Source organism: Sciurus carolinensis, chromosome 6 (assembly GCF_902686445.1).
Source record: "Sciurus carolinensis chromosome 6, mSciCar1.2, whole genome shotgun sequence".
Lineage (NCBI taxonomy): Eukaryota > Metazoa > Chordata > Mammalia > Rodentia > Sciuridae > Sciurus > Sciurus carolinensis.
In genome coordinates this window covers 66079091-66095787 of record NC_062218.1, presented here as the reverse complement: position 1 = coordinate 66095787, position 16697 = coordinate 66079091, and the positions used below count along the sequence as shown (strand labels likewise).

Genomic DNA, 16697 nt, shown 5'->3' with positions numbered 1-16697 from the left:
TTTACATTTATATTTTACTCGTATATGCATGAAGAAACTAATAACTGTGGTTAACAAGAAGCTGACAACTGTGGTTAGTGAGATTGGGCAGGAGAACTAGGTAGATGGGAGAGAGGATTTTCACAGTGTAAGCCTTTGTTTATTTGGTTTTTGAACCTACGTATTACTTATTTAAATGATTATATTAAAAATAATTCTGAAAGACCACAAAAAGGCATGAAAGAAACAGCATGTAATTGTGTGACAGAAACTAGTAGTTTTACTCAATATCCATTTTCCTTTTTTTTTAATATAACAAATCCCAGAATTTTATCTACACACATAGTCATATAAAAGTCACAGTTTCCAGCTTCGACTGCAGCTAGAGGCATACTACTAGTTATAGTCAATGAGTAACAAGACGGACACATGTGATATCAGCAACACAGAAGAGTGCAGTCCTCATTCTCCAAAGAAACACTGATTTTGATAATCACCCATAGAAAATAGTACCTTTGTGGGAGCCTCGGAGTTCAGCAAAGAGGTCTCACCACACCCGTGGGAGCACAGTGCACCCGCGAACAGACACACACACACAAATCTGAGAAGAGATACATTGAAGAGGTATGAAGAGAACAGTTTCATTTTACCCACATCACCCCTCCCCCCAAGGCAACCCAGCTCAGTGTGAAAAAAGACTTCCTTGGCTTATGTTTTCTCCTATGCAGGACATGGAAGAATAGAGCAGAGTGAGCCACCCAGCGTCCCTAGACATGTGGCATGATATCCTGGAGGTCCACGAAAGAAGACCAAGAACACTGAGGGAAACAGCAAGGCTAATTAGTGTGGGGGCAAGTAGGAACAGGGAAAAATGGTGAGGGCTCATGGTAACAAAACTTTGGTACTGAACAAAGGATCACAGTTTCTACTAACCATGTCACAGATTCCACCAGGAGCCATACCTATATATCTTGTAGAATGTATAACTTGTGGATGCTCAATTGACCCACATACACCCCTACATTCCATGACCTCTATCCCCATGTCCTATGCACATTCTCACCGATGGTGCGTGTAAGCCTCTGCAGATCATGCCATGTAAACAGTCAGTGTGACTGCTGGACTGGGAAAATGTGCTTACTCTTGGACACTTTACAACAGTGCACTAGAGAAAAAGAATGGGAGGCTTTTAGCACCAAGCCTGGCTTTTCAGATTCAAGAGCAGGCATAAAGTCAGAATAAGAGAAGTAGAACAGATGCATTCAGAGAAAATGTATTAAAGATCCCAGAGTCTCAACCCAGATTGCCTAGTTAAGGTCTTTCTGTCCTGAAGCTCAGCAGAACCGAAGGCTTCTAGAATTACTAGAAGAATTACTTCTAGAGATGTGAAGAAGTAAAGTAAGATTTCAAGGAAAACAAAAATCCATGGAAAATGACATTACCAAAGGAACACAATATTCTTCCTGTAACCCACTTCAAAGAAACGGAGATCTATGAAATAACTGATGAAAAAGCAAAAACAACTGTTTTATGGAAGCTCAGCAAGCTACAAGAAAATACAGAGAATGAAATCAGGAAAATAACAAGTAAACAAAATTAGAAGTTCAGCAAAAAGATAGAAATCATAAAGAACCAAACAAATCCTGGAGCTGAATAATAAAATGAATGATGAGAAAAATACAGTATAGAGCTTCAATAGCAGACTCGAGTAGAACAAAAAATCTGTGAATTCAAAGACAGGGCATTTGAAATTATCAAAGACAAAAGAAAAAATGAAAAGAAGTGTGAAGAAAATATACGGGATTAATGGGACACTTTCAAGCAACCCATATATGTATTATGGAGGTCCAAGAAGGAGAAGAGAAAGAGAAAGAAAGATTATTTAAAGAAATAATGGCTGAAAACTTCCAAATATTTGGAAGATATGGACACTCAGATTCATGAAGCTCAAAGTTCTTTAAATAGGATCAACCTAAAGGAGATTACACTGAAACATGTAATAATCAAATTAGCAAAAGTCACAGGTAGAGAATTTTGAAAGTAAGAATACTAAAGCTACTTCTCACATATAAGGGAAACCCTATAAAGGTTATCTGTGATTTCTCAGTAGCATCCTTGCAGGCTAGGAGAGTGGGATGATGAATTTAAACTGCTAAGAGACAAAAACTACCAAGCAGGAATACTACATCCAGTGAAGCTATTTTTCAGAACTGAGGGAGAGATACTTCCTCAGACGAATAAAAGCTAAGGCAGTTCATTATCACTGGACCAGTTTCATAAGAAATGCCAAAGGAAATTTTTCAAGTTGAAATGAGAAGATGTTAAGGAGTAACATGAAAATCTAAAACTTACTGGTAAAGGTGTTTTGTTACTTGACTTATCTAGTCAAATTCAAAATACTTTAATACTGCAGTGGGCGATATATAAATGATGGTACATAAATGCAATGATAATGCATAAATAACTTAAAACTCTTTATAAATGTTAAAAGACAAAGGTAAAAAATATAGTTACAAAAATTATTAATGTATATGCAATATAAAAAGATGCAAGTTGTGAATGAAGTTAAGTTGTTGTCAGCTTAAAATAGACTATTCTTTTTAAATTTTTTTTTAGTTGTAGATGAGCACAAACCTTTATCTTATTTATTTATTTTTATGTGATGCTAAGGATTGAACCCAGTGCCTCACACATGCTAGGCAAGTGCTCTATCACTGAGTTACAAACTCAGCCCTAAAACAGATTGTCCTAACTGTGAGTTGTTTTATATAAGCCCCATGGTAATCACAAAGAAGAAACTTCTAGTAGATTCAAAGGATAAAGGAATATAAACATACCATTGAGGGGAAATAAAGTCACAAAGGAAGACAAAGAGAAGAAGGAATGAAGTAAAAAAAAAAAACAGGAAACAATTAACAAAACAATATTAAGTTATTAACTACCAATAATTACTTCAAATACAAATGGATTAAATTCTCTAATTGAAAGACATAAGTAATTGAATGGATAAAAAAGCAAGTCCAAAAACAAACTGCCTGTGAAAAATTCACTTTATTTTTAAGGACAGATACATTGTGAAGGTATGAAAACAAAATGAAACAAAAACACTCCAAGAAAATGGCAACCAAAAGAGAGCAAGGGTAGTTATCCTTATATCACACAAAAAAGCCTTAAGTCAAAGAGTGTCACTTGAGACAAAGAAGGTCATTATATAATGATAAAGAATCAATTCATCAAGAGGATATAACAATTATAAATATTTATGCACACAACAGAGGTGCACCTAAATACATAAAATAAATATTAATAGATCTGAAGGGAGAGATAATGCCTAGGTTAAGAAAAAAAGACCTTAAATAAACAACCTAACTGTTCGCCTTAAAATAAAGAAAAAGAACAAAAAAGTAAGGCACAAGTTAACAGAAGAAAAGAGATAATATAGATTAGAGTAGAAATAAATGAAGTAAAGACTTAAAAAAAAAACAAATGAAATGAAGAGCTGGTTTTTGAAAAGCTGAAATTGACAAATCTTTAGTTAGACTAACCAAGAAAAAAAGAGAAGTCTATAATTTAAAAAATTTACAAATGAAAAAGGAAATATTAAAATTGATACCACAGAAATACAAAAGATCATAAGAGACTACTATTTACAATTATACATCAACAAATTGGATAACCTAAAAGAAATGGATACAGTCCTAGAAACACATCCAACCCACCAAGACTTAATCATGAACAAACAGAAAATCACAATACATCAGTAATGAATAAGGAGATCAGATCAGTAATGAAAAGCCTCCCAAGAAAGAAAACCACAGTACTAGATGTCTTAACTGGTGAATTCTATCAAATGTTTTAGGTAGAATTAATGTCAATTCTTCTCAAATTCTTACCAGAAAATTAAAGAGGAGAGAATACTTCCAAACTCATTTTATGAGGCCAACATTACCCTAATATCAAAGCTAGAAAATGATACTATAAAAAAAGAATATTATGGGGCTGATATCCCTGAGGAATGTGAATGAAAAATTCTCAAAAAAATATAAGCAGACTGAATCCAACAGCACTTTAAAACCATCATATATCACAATCAAGTGGTCTTTATTCCTGGGATGCAGGACAGCTCAAAAAATGCCAATCAATAAATGTGGCATGCCACATTAACAGAATGAATAATAATCATATAATTGTTCCAATAGATGTAGAAAAAGTATCTAAAAAATTTTAAATTCTTTCATGATTAAAACTCAACAAATTAAGTACAGGAGGAAAATTCTAAACATAATAAAGGCCATATATGATAAACACATAGGTAACATACTCAATAGTGAAAAGCTGAAAATACTTCCTCTAAGAACAGGAGCAAGACAAGGATGCCCACTTTTACTAGTTCTTCTCAACATATTACTGGAAGTTCTAATCAAACCTATTAGGAAAAAAAAGAAGAAATTAAAAACTCACCAAGTTGGAAAAGAAGAAATAAAATTGTCTGTGTTTTCAGATGAAATTATCTTATAAATATAAAATCCTAAAAGACTCCATCAAAAAGCTGTTAGAAGTAATTAATAAAGTTATAGAATACAAAAATCAACGTAAAAAAATCAGTTGCATTTTTATATACCAACAACACAATGGCCAAAAAAGAAATTAAAAAAGACATTTCACCTACAAGAACATCAAAAAGAATAAAACACTTAGGAATAAAGTTAATAAAGAAAGTGAAATATCTATAGACTGAAAATTATAAAGCACTAATGAATAAATAGAAAGATACCTTGTGTTCAGGGACTAACAGAATTAATATTTTTAAAATGCTTATACTACTCAAAGCAATCAAAGAAATTCCTACTGAAATACCAATGGGCATCTTTCATAAGAATAGAACAATTCTAGCGGGCTGGGGAGATAGCTCAGCTGGTAAAGTGCTTGCCTCATAATCACAAGGCCCTGAGTTCGATCCCCAGTACTGCAAAAAAAATAAAATAAATAAATAAATAAATAAAAGAATAGAACAATTCTAAAATTCATGTGAAACCATGGAAGATTCAAACAACCAAAGCAATCTTGAGCAAAAAGAATAAAATCAGAGGCACAAGACTCCTAACTTAAAATCATATTAAATTATGTGAATATAAATGAAAAAATCCTCAAAAAAATACAGGCAGATGCCTAAAATTACTTTACAGAAAATTAATTTAAATTATATTACAAAAAAATCTACAGTAATCAAACTAGTATGGCATTAGCATAAAACAGACACACACATGCACCAAAGGAACAGAACAAACCCAGAAATAAATCCAGAGTTTTATAGTAAACTGATCATCAACAAAGTATACAAAGCATAAACACAAACACTATATGATTACAAGACAATGAAGCTAGAAATTTAACAGGCAAAATGAAAAAACTCTACCACTTAGATGCCTAAAAATGTCCTTGAAATAACTTCTGAGACAAAAGTCACAACTACAGAATATTTATAAATGAATAAGATGAAAAGCTACTTAACAGTGATAGGATACAACTAAAGCAATGGGCAGAGAAAAAAAGGACAGTCTTAAATGCTTACACTGATAAATATAATGAATAACTATAAATATATTACCAAATATAAAAATGAATATAAGTAAGCTAAGCATCTAAAGCAAGAAATGAAAAGAAACTAGAGAAAGCAGAATTTCTGTTAAAAGATAAAAATAAAAAATTAATAAATAAATCCAAGAGTTTTTTCTCAAAAAAAAAAAAAAATCACATCATCTAATCAAGACACAAGTGGAAAAAACTCAAACAAATTAAGGGAATTATCTTTTTTTTTTTCAGGGCTGAGGACTGAACTCAGGGCCTTGCGCGTGCAAGGCAAGTGCTCTGCCACTGAGCTAAATCCCCGACCCCCAGGAATTATCTTAAAGACTTGGAAGTAGAGAGTGATAAACTGCACTTCAGTCAACCATATCTAAACAAATTTAAAAACCTGGATGAAACAAACAATTTTCAAGGAAAATATAATTTGTGAAAATTGGCTCCCAAACAGATAGAAAACAGAAACAAATCATTTACCAAGAAAACAAAGCTGGGCCTGGTGGCACATGCCAGTATCTTATTTACTCAGATGACTGAGGCAGGAGGATTACAAATTCAAGGCTGGCCTAGACAACTTAGTGAGACCCTGTCTCAAAATAAGAAGTTAAAAAGGGATGGGGATATAGCTCAGTGTCTAGCAAGCGCAAGGCCCTAGGTTCAATCCCGTACCACTAAAGGGGAAAAAAATAGAAAGGTCATTTAAGTTAAGTTTTCCCCAAAGCATCAGGTTTAGATGACTTTACTGTGGCATTTACCAAAACAAAGGTACAGGCCATTTCACTATGACTTTAATACATATAAAGGTAAAGGTCCCTAGTTTATTTTATGAAATGTGCATGACATTCATACCTAAAACTGAGAAAGGAAAAAAAAATTACAGACTAAGTCCACTTCCTAATGCAGAAATCCTAATTAAAATATTAGCAATTAAATTGAGTAGCAAATTAAAAGACTGATATATCATAATAAAGTGGTGAAATGCAAGGATGGTTAAATATTATGAAATATCAAGATGATTTATCTCATTAATAGATGTAGAAAAAACATAAGTATTTCTATACAAATTAGAAAGGTATTTAGTAAAATTCAATATCCATAGGAATAGATATTCCCTTAGACTGCATCATTATAAACTACTAAAAACTTTTGCATTAAAGGTAGAGAGATGTGTACATCTACTAGCAATACTATTATTTAATACTTTTCTAGAGTTCTCAATCTTTTTTATTTATTATTATTTTTTTGTGTGTGTGTGGTGCTGGGGATTGAATAGAGTTCTCAATCTTGACACTATTGCCTGCTGTGGGGGCTGTCCTGTGTAATATAGGGTATTCAGAGAAGCACCCTTGGCCTCTATCACTAGAAGACTATGGAATCCCTGCCCCTGTCACACACACAAGGTCTGACAACTGAAAATGTCCTCAGGCACTGTCTGCTGGAGAATTAAACTGTCCCTAGTGAGAATCTCTGTTTTAGAGGTACTAAGCAACATACCTAGAAAAGAAAAAGAGACTGGTTGGTGGCAGTCGCCGAGCGAGCTGCTGGCTGAGTCAGGCCACCTACATCACGGAGGTAAGCATCCAGCAGATAACCCGCCCAGCCAGCAGGCCAAGGACAGACGTCATAACTGAGCAACCCCGCCTGAACCCTGCAACCAGGTCGGTGCCATCACTGGTTGGTCGTTGTCGAGGAGCGAGCTGATGGGCGAGTCAGGCCGCTTGCATTCCGGAGGTAGTAGCCCGGCACCCAACCCATCTGCCTTGTGGATTGGGGCAGCGGGTAGCCAACCCACCCAACCACCAGGCCACATACAGACGCCACCACTGAACAACCCCGCCCGACCACCACACTGAGGTTTGTCGCCATCACAGAGTTAGCCGGAGGCTTCTTTATAGCTGGTGCAGGCAGTTTGAATTACTCCTGAGGGCGTGGCCATCATCATTGGAAGGGCAACTCCCTTTCTGAGAAGCTACAGGAGGCTAGAGGACCTTTGACAAGACCCAGGAGCCAAGAAGAGGAGGTACTGAGAGACCTGGGACCAACTCAGAGCCACCGGGGAATATACTCCACCTGAAGGCCACCACCTGTAGAAGGCCAGCTTCCTAGTGGAGCACCGCATTATCAAGTTCCTCCAAGACTTCAGGCTACTGAAGGCTAAGAGGTGAGTTATTGGAAATCTACAGAGACAATATTAGTCAATAGAGGAAATCTGTAATATCCCAGAGTTTCACTACTAGAGGGGTAGATACCTGAACAATATGAGAAAACAAGGGAAGAAAATGTCCCAAACAAACCTAGATGGTATAGCAATAATATCCAATGATAGCATGGCAGAAGAAATGCCAGAAAGGGAGTTCAGAATATACATAATCAAAATGATCAGGGAAGCAAACGAGGAGATGAAAGGGCAAATGCAGGCTTTGAATGACTGCACCAATCAACAGTTAAAAGAGCAAATACAGGAAACAAAAGATCATTTCAATAAAGAGTTAGAGACATTGAAAAAAAAAAAAAAAAACAGAAATCCTTGAAATGAAGGAAACAATAAACCAAATTAAGAACTCCATAGAAAGCATAACCAATAGGATAGAACACCTGGAAGACAGAACCTCAGACATTGAAGAAAAAATATTTAATCTTTAAAAAAAGTTGACCAAACAGAGAAGACGGTAAGAAATCATGAACAGAATCTACAAGAACTATGGAATATCATGAAAAGGCCAAATTTAAGAATTACAGGGATTGAGGAAGGCTTAGAGAAACAAACCAAAGGAATGAACAATCTATTCAATGAAATAATAGAACTCCAAATACACAAAATTATAATAGACCCACACCAAGGCACATTATAATGAAAATGCCTATCATACAAAATAAAGACAGAATTTTAAAGGCTGCAAGAGAAAAAGAATCAAATTACATTCAGGGGGAAACCAATACAGATATCGGCAGATTTTTCAATCCAGACCCTAAAAGCTAGAAGGGCCTGGAACAACATTTTTCAAGCTCTGAAAGAAAATGGATGCTAACCAAGAATCTTATACCCAGCAAAACTTATCAGATTTGATGATGAAATAAAATCATTCCATGATAAACAAAAGCTAAAAGAATTTACAAAAAGAAAGCCAGCATTACAGAACATTCTCAGCAAAATATTCCATGAGGAGGAGATGAAAAACAATGATGTAAATCAGCAAAGGGAGGAATTATCCTAAAGGAACAACCAAATAAAGGAGAAATTAAGTCGTGTCAAAAAAAAAAAACTGAGCCAAATGACAGGGAATACAAATCATATCACAATCATAACCCTGAATGTTAATGGCCTAAACTCATCAATCAAAAGACACAGACTGGCAGATTGGATTAAAAAGAAAGATCCAACAATTTGCTGCCTGCAAGAGACTCATCTCATAGAAAAAGATTCCCACAGACTAAATGTGAAAGGATGGGAAAAAATATACCATGCACATGGACTCAGCAAAAAAGCCAGAGTATCCATCCTCATATCAGATAATGTGAACTTCAAGCCAAAGTTAGTCAGAAGGGATAAAGAAGGACATTTCATACTGCTTAAGGGAAGCATAAATCAGCAAGACATAACAATCATAAATATCTATGCCCCAAACAGTGGCTCATTCATATAGAGCAAACAAATCCTTCTCAATGCCAGAAATCAAATAGACCACAACACAATTATACTAGGTGATTTTAACACACCTCTCTCACCACTGGACAGATCTCCAAACAAAAATTGAACAAAGAAACCATAGATCTCAAAAACACAATCAATAATTTAGATTTAACGGACATTTATAGAATATACCATCCAACAAAGAGTGAATACACTTTCTTCTCAGCAGCACATGGATCCTTCTTAAAATAGACCATATATTATGCCACAAAGCTAATGTCAGCAAATACAAGAAGATAGAGACACTACCTTGTATTCTATCAGATCATAATGGATTGAAATTAGAAATAAATGACAGAGTGAAAAACAGAACCTACTCCAACACCTGAAGACTAAATAATATGCTATTATATGATGAATGGATAACAGAAGACATCAGGAAGGAAATTAAAAAAATTATTAGAGGTAAATGAGAACAAAGAAACAACATATCAAAATCTCTGGGACACTATGAAAGCAGTTCTTAGAGGAAAATTTATTTCATGAAACACATTCAATAAAAGAAGAAAAAAATCAACAAATAAACAACCTAACACTACAGCTCAAAGCCCTAGAAAAAGAACACAGCAACACCAAAAGTAGTAGAAGACAGGAAATAGTTAAAATCAGAGCTGAAATCAACAAAATTGAAACAAAAAAAAAACAAATGAAAAAATTGACAAAATAAATAGTTGGTTCTTCGAAAAAATAAACAAAATTGATAAACTCTTAGCCACACTAACAAAGAGAAGACGAGAGAAAACCCAAATTACTAAAATTTGGAATGAACAAGGAAATATCACAACAGACACCATTGAAATACAAAACATAATTAGAAGCTATTTTGAAAATCTATACTCAAACAAAACAGAAAATCTCGAAGACATCAACAGGTTTCTAGAGACATATGAATGACCTAAGCTGAACGAGAAGGACACACACAATTTAAATAGATCAATTTCAAGTAATGAAATAGAAGAAGTCATCAAAAGCCAACCAACAAAGAAAAGTCCGGGACCAGATGGGTTCTCAGCCGAGTTCTACAAAACCTTTAAAGAAGAGCTCATTCCAATACTTCTCAAAGTATTTCATGAAATAGAAGAGAAGGGAACCCTCCAAAACTCATTCTATGAAACCAATATCACCCTGATACCTAAATCAGAGACACATCGAGGAAAGAAAATTTCAGACCAATATCCTCAATGAACATTGATGCAAAAATTCTCAACAAAATCTTAGCAAATCACATACAAAAATATATTTAAAAGATAGTGCACCATGATCAAGTGGGTTTTATCCCAGGGATGCAAGGTTGGTTCAACATCAGGAAATCAATAAATGTCATTCACCATATCAATAGACTTAAAAGTCAAGAATCACATGATTATTGCGATAGATGCAGAAAAAGCATTTGATAAAATACAGCATCCCTTCATGCTCAAAACACTAGAAAAAATAGGGATAGTGGGAACATTCCTTAACACTGGAAAGGCCATCTATGCTAAGCCCATGGCCAATATCATTCTAAATGGTGAAAAACTGAAAGCATTCCCCCTAAAAACTGGAACAAGGCAGGGATGCCCTCTTTCACCACTTCTATTCAACATTGTCCTCGAAACTCTAGCCAGAGCAATTAGACAGACCAAGGAAATGAAAGGGATATGAATAGGAAAAGAAGAACTCAAACTATCCCTCTTTGCTGATGACATGATTATATATTTAGAAGAACCAAAAATTCCACCAGAAAACTTTTAGAACTCATAAGTGAATTCAGTAAAGTAGCAGGATATAAGATCAATGCTCATAAATCCAATGCATTTTTATACATAAGTGATGAATCTTCAGAAAGAGAAGTTAGGAAAACTACCCCATTCACAATAGCCTCAAAAAAAATAAAATACTTGGAAATCAATCTAACAAAAGAGGTGAAAGATCTCTACAATGAGAACTACAGAACACTAAAGAAAGAAATTAAAGAAAACCTTAGAAGATGGAAAGATCTCCTATGTTCTTGGATAGGCAGAACTAATATTGTCAAAATGGCCATACTACCAAAAGTGCTATACAGATTCAATGCAATTCCAATTAAAATCCCAATGATGTACCCTACAGAAATAGAGCAAGCAATTATGAAATTCATCTGGAAGAATAAGAAACCCAGAATAGCTAAAGCAATCCTTGGCAGAAAGAGTGAAGCAGGGGGTACTGCAACACCAGAACTTCAACTATACTACAAAGCAATAGTAACAAAAACGGCATGGTATTGGCACCAAAATAGACAGGTAGATCAATGGTACAGAATAGAGGACACAGACACAAACCCAAATAAATACAATTATCTCATACTAGACAAAGGTGCCAAAAATATGCAATGGAGAAAAGATAGCCTCTTCAACAAATGGTGCTGGGAAAACTGGAAATCCATATGCAACAGAATGAAACTAAACCCCTATCTCTCACCCTGCACAAAAATCAACTCACAATGGATCAAGGACCTTGAAATCAGACCAGAGACCCTGCATCTTATAGAAGAAAAAGTAGGTCCAAATCTTCAACATGTTGGCTTAGGATCAGATTTCCTTAACAGGACTCCCATAGCTCAAGAAATAAAAGCAAGAATCAATAACTGGGACAGATTCAAACTAAATAGCTTTCTCTCAGCAAAGGAAACTATCAGCAATGCAAAGAGAGAGCCTACAGAGTGGGAGAAAATCTTTGCCACTCATACTTCAGATACAGCACTAATTTCCAGAATCTATAAAGAACTCAAAAAACTCTACACCAAGAATACAAATAATCCAATCAACAAATGGGCTAAGGATATGAACAGACACTTCACAGAAGAAGATCTACAAGCAATCAACAAACATGAAAAAATGTTCAACATCTTTAGTAACAAGAGAAATGCAAATCAAAACTACCCTAAGATTTCATCTCACCCCAATTAGAATGGCAATTATCAAGAATACAAGCAACAATAGGTGTTGGAGAGGATGTGGGGAAAAAGGTACACTCATACATTGCTAGTGGGGCTGCAAATTAGTGCAGCCACTCTGGAAAGCAGTGTGGAGATCCTTAGAAAACTTGTAATGGAACCACCATTTGACCCAGCTATCCCACTCCTCGGCCTATACCCAAAGGACTTAAAATCAGTATACTACAGAGATATAGCCACAACAATGTTCATAGCTGCTCAGTTCACAATAGCCAGATTGTGGAACCAACCTAGATGCCCCTCAATTGATGAATGGATAACGAAATTGTGGTATATTTATATACCATGGAATATTACTCAGCCATAAAGAATAATAAAATTATGGCATTTGCAGGCAAATGGATGCAGTTGGAGAATATCATGCTAATTGAGATACGCCGATCTCAAAAAACCAAAGGACGAATGATCTCACTGATAAGCAGATGATGACACATATAGGGGGTAGGAAGCGGGCAGGAATGGAGGAAGGAAGGACTCTATAGAGGGATAAGAGGGGTGGGAGGGTGGGTGGGAAATAACAGAATGAATCAAAAACTATTACCCAGAGACCTCTTCAGGCGGCTCTGCCCACTCCGGCTGCAGGCTCTCTTCACGGGGCGATCCAAGATGGCGGCCTAGAGGGAGACTGCAACCCCAGTCGCTCCAGAACCCTGGAGTTAAGAAGGGGAGGCATTGAGAGACTCGGACTGAAATAGAGCCACGGGTGAGTCTGCCCACTGGGTAAAGCTCGGTCCGGGTGGCAGGCCCAGATAGAGGTGGCTTATCGGAGCCGGGCAGGGCAGCTAGAGTCATCCACAGGCAGCCCTGCGCACTCCGGCGGTGGGCCCCGCCCACACAGCCAGCTTCTCCGGGTTCTCGGAACGGAACTGGCCCGCTAGTGAGAGCCTTTCTGACCAGAACAAGCTCCGAGTCCCGGAGCCCCTGCAGCGCAGCGTACTCCAGCAACGAACCAGCAGAGAGCCGCGATCCGCAAATAGCCTCTGGGATTAGGGCAGGGCAGCCAGAGACCTCTTCAGGCGGCTCGGCCCACTCCGACTGCAGGCTCTCTTCACGGGGCGATCCAAGATGGCGGCCTAGAGGGAGACTGCACCCCCAGTCGCTCCAGAACCCTGGAGTTAAGAAGGGGAGGCATTGAGAGTCTCGGACTGAAATAGAGCCACAGGTGACTCTGCCCACTGGGTAAAGCTTGGCCCGGGTGGCAGGCCCAGATAGAGGTGGCTTATTGGAGCCGGGCAGGGCAGCTAGAGTCTTCCCAAGGTAGCCTTCCACACTCCGGCAGTGGGCTCCTCCCACACGGCCAGCTGCACAGCGCAGGCCCACAGTAAGAGCATTTCCGCACAGAGCCAGTTCCAAACCATGGAACCAGTAGGGGGCTAGGGGCAGTTTTCTTCGGATGAGCTGCTTTATCAGATTCCTGCAAGACATCAGGCTACTGAAGGCTGGGAGGTGATACACTGGAAATCTACCGGAACACTATAAGCCAATAGTGGAAAACTGCAATATCTCAGGGTCCCACTGACAACTGACCAATATGAGAAAACAAGGGAAGAAAATGTCCCAAACAAACCTAGATACTACATCAATAAAACCCAATGACAGCACAGCAGAAGAAATGTCAGAAAGGGAGTTCAGAATGTACGTAATTAAAACGATCAGGGAAGCTAATGAGGAGATGAAAGAGCAAATGCAGGCATTGAAGGAGGAGATGAAAGAGCAAATGCAGGCATTAAATGATCGCACCAATCAACAGTTAAAAGACCAAATACGGGAAGCAAGAGATCATTTCAATAAAGAGTTAGAGATACTGAAAAAAAAACAAACTGAAATACTTGAAATGAAGGAAACAATAAACCAAGTTAAAAACTCCATAGAAAGCATAACTAATAGGATAGAACACCTGGAAGACAGAACCTCAGACATTGAAGACAAATTATTTAATCTTGAAAGCAAAGTTGGCCAAACAGAAAAGATGGTAAGAAATCATGAACAGAATCTACAAGAATTATGGGATATCATGAAAAGGCCAAATTTAAGAATTATTGGGATTGAGGAAGGCTTAGAGAAACAAACCAAAGGAATGAACAATCTATTCAATGAAATAATAACAGAAAATTTCCCAAATCTGAAGAATGAAATGGAAAACCAAGTACAAGAGGCTTATAGAACTCCAAACATACAAAATTACAACAGACCCACACCAAGGCACATTATTATGAAAATACCTAACATACAAAATAAAGACAGATTTTAAAGGCCGCGAGAGAAAAGAATCAAATTACATTCAGAGGGAAGCCAATAAGAATATCAGAAGATTTTTCAATCCAGACCCTAAAAGCTAGAAGGGCCTGGAACAACATATACCAAGCCCTGAAAGAAAACGGATGCCAACCAAGAATCTTATACCCAGCAAAACTTACCTTCAAATTTGACGATGAAATAAGATCCTTCCATGATAAACAAAAGCTAAAGGAATTTACAAAAAGAAAGCCAGCATTACAGAACATTCTCAGCAAAATATTCCATGAGGAAGAGATGAAAAACAACGATGCAAATCAGCAACAGGAGGCGCTAGCCTAAAGGAATAGCCAAATAAAGGAGAAACCAAATCATGTCAAAAACAAATATGAGTCAATTGACTGGGAATACAAATCATATCACAATAATAACCCTGAATGTTAATGGCCTGAATTCATCAATCAAAAGACACAGACTGGCAGATTGGATTAAAAAGAAAAATCCAACAATATGCTGCCTGCAAGAGACTCACCTCATAGAAAGAGACACCCATAGACTAAAGGTGAAAGGATGGGGAAAAACATACCATGCACACGGACACAGCAAAAAAGCTGGAGTATCCATCCTCATCTCAGATAATGTGGACTTCAAACCAAAACTAGTCAGAAGGGATAAAGAAGGACATTACATGCTGCTTAAGGGAAGCATAAATCAGCAAGACATAACAATCATAAATATCTATGCCCCGAACATTGGCTCATCCACGTACGTCAAACAAATCCTTCTCAATTACAGAATTCAAATAGACCACAACACAATAATACTAGGCGATTTTAACACACCTCTCTCACCACTGGATAGATCGTCCAAACAAAAATTGAATAAAGAAACTATAGATCTCAACAACACAATCAGCAATTTAGACTTAACGGACATATATAGAAAATACCATCCAACAAAGAACGAATACACTTTCTTCTCAGCAGCACATGGATCCTTCTCTAAAATAGACCATATTTTATGCCACAAAGCTACTGTTAGCAAATAAAAGAAGATAGAGATATTACCTTGTACTCTATCAGATCATAATGGATTGAAATTAGAAATAAATGACAGAATAAAAAACAGAAACTTCTCCAATACCTGGAGACTAAATAATACACTATTATATGATGAATGGATAACAGAAGACATCAGGAGGGAAATAAAAAAATTCTTAGAAGTAAACGAGAACAAAGACACATCATATCAAAATCTCTGGGACACTATGAAAGCAGTACTTAGAGGAAGATTTATTTCATGGGGTGCATTCAAAAAAAGAAGTAGAAATCAACAAATAAACGACTTAACACTACAGCTCAAAGCACTAGAAAAAGAAGAGCAGACCAATACCAAAAGTAGTAGAAGACAGGAAATAGTTAAAATCAGAGCCGAAATCAACGAAATCAAAACAAAAGAAACAATTGGAAAAATTAACAAAATAAATAGTTGGTTCTTTGAAAAAATAAATAAAATTGATAAACCCTTAGCCACACTAACAAAGAGAAAGAGGGAGAAAACTCAAATTACTAAAATTCGGAATGAACAAGGAAACATCACAACAGACACGAATGAAATACAAAACATAATTAGAAGCTATTTTGAAAATCTATACTCCAACAAAACAGAAAACCTCGAAGACATCAACAAATTTCTAGAGACATATGAACTACCTAAACTGAACGAGGAGGACGTACACAACTTAAATAAACCAATTTCAAGCAATGAAATAGAAGAGGTCATCAAAAGCCTACCAACAAAGAAAAGTCCAGGACCAGATGGGTTCTCAGCCGAGTTCTACAAAACCTTTAAAGAAGAGCTCATTCCAATACTTCTCAAACTATTCCATGAAATAGAAGAGGAGGGAACCCTCCCAAACTCGTTCTATGAAGCCAATATCACCCTGATACCTAAACCAGACAGAGACACATCGAGGAAAGAAAATTTCAGACCAATATCCTTAATGAATATCGATGCAAAAATTCTCAACAAAATTTTAGCAAATCGCATACAAATATATATTAAAAAGATAGTGCACCACGATCAAGTGGGTTTTATCCCAGGGATGCAAGGTTGGTTCAACATTCGGAAATCAATAAATGTCATTCACCATATCAACAGACTTAAAGTTAAGAATCACATGATTATTTCAATAGATGCAGAAAAAGCATTTGATAAAATACAGCACCCCTTCAT

The 16697-nt window shown here is 36.6% G+C and overlaps 1 protein-coding gene across 2 annotated transcripts in view; it reads right to left on the bottom strand.

Annotated features, from left to right (window-relative positions):
* Fam151b (family with sequence similarity 151 member B) overlaps window positions 1-16697 on the bottom strand; it is a 44217-nt gene that overhangs the window by 3154 nt on the left and 24366 nt on the right. The window lies entirely within an intron of this gene.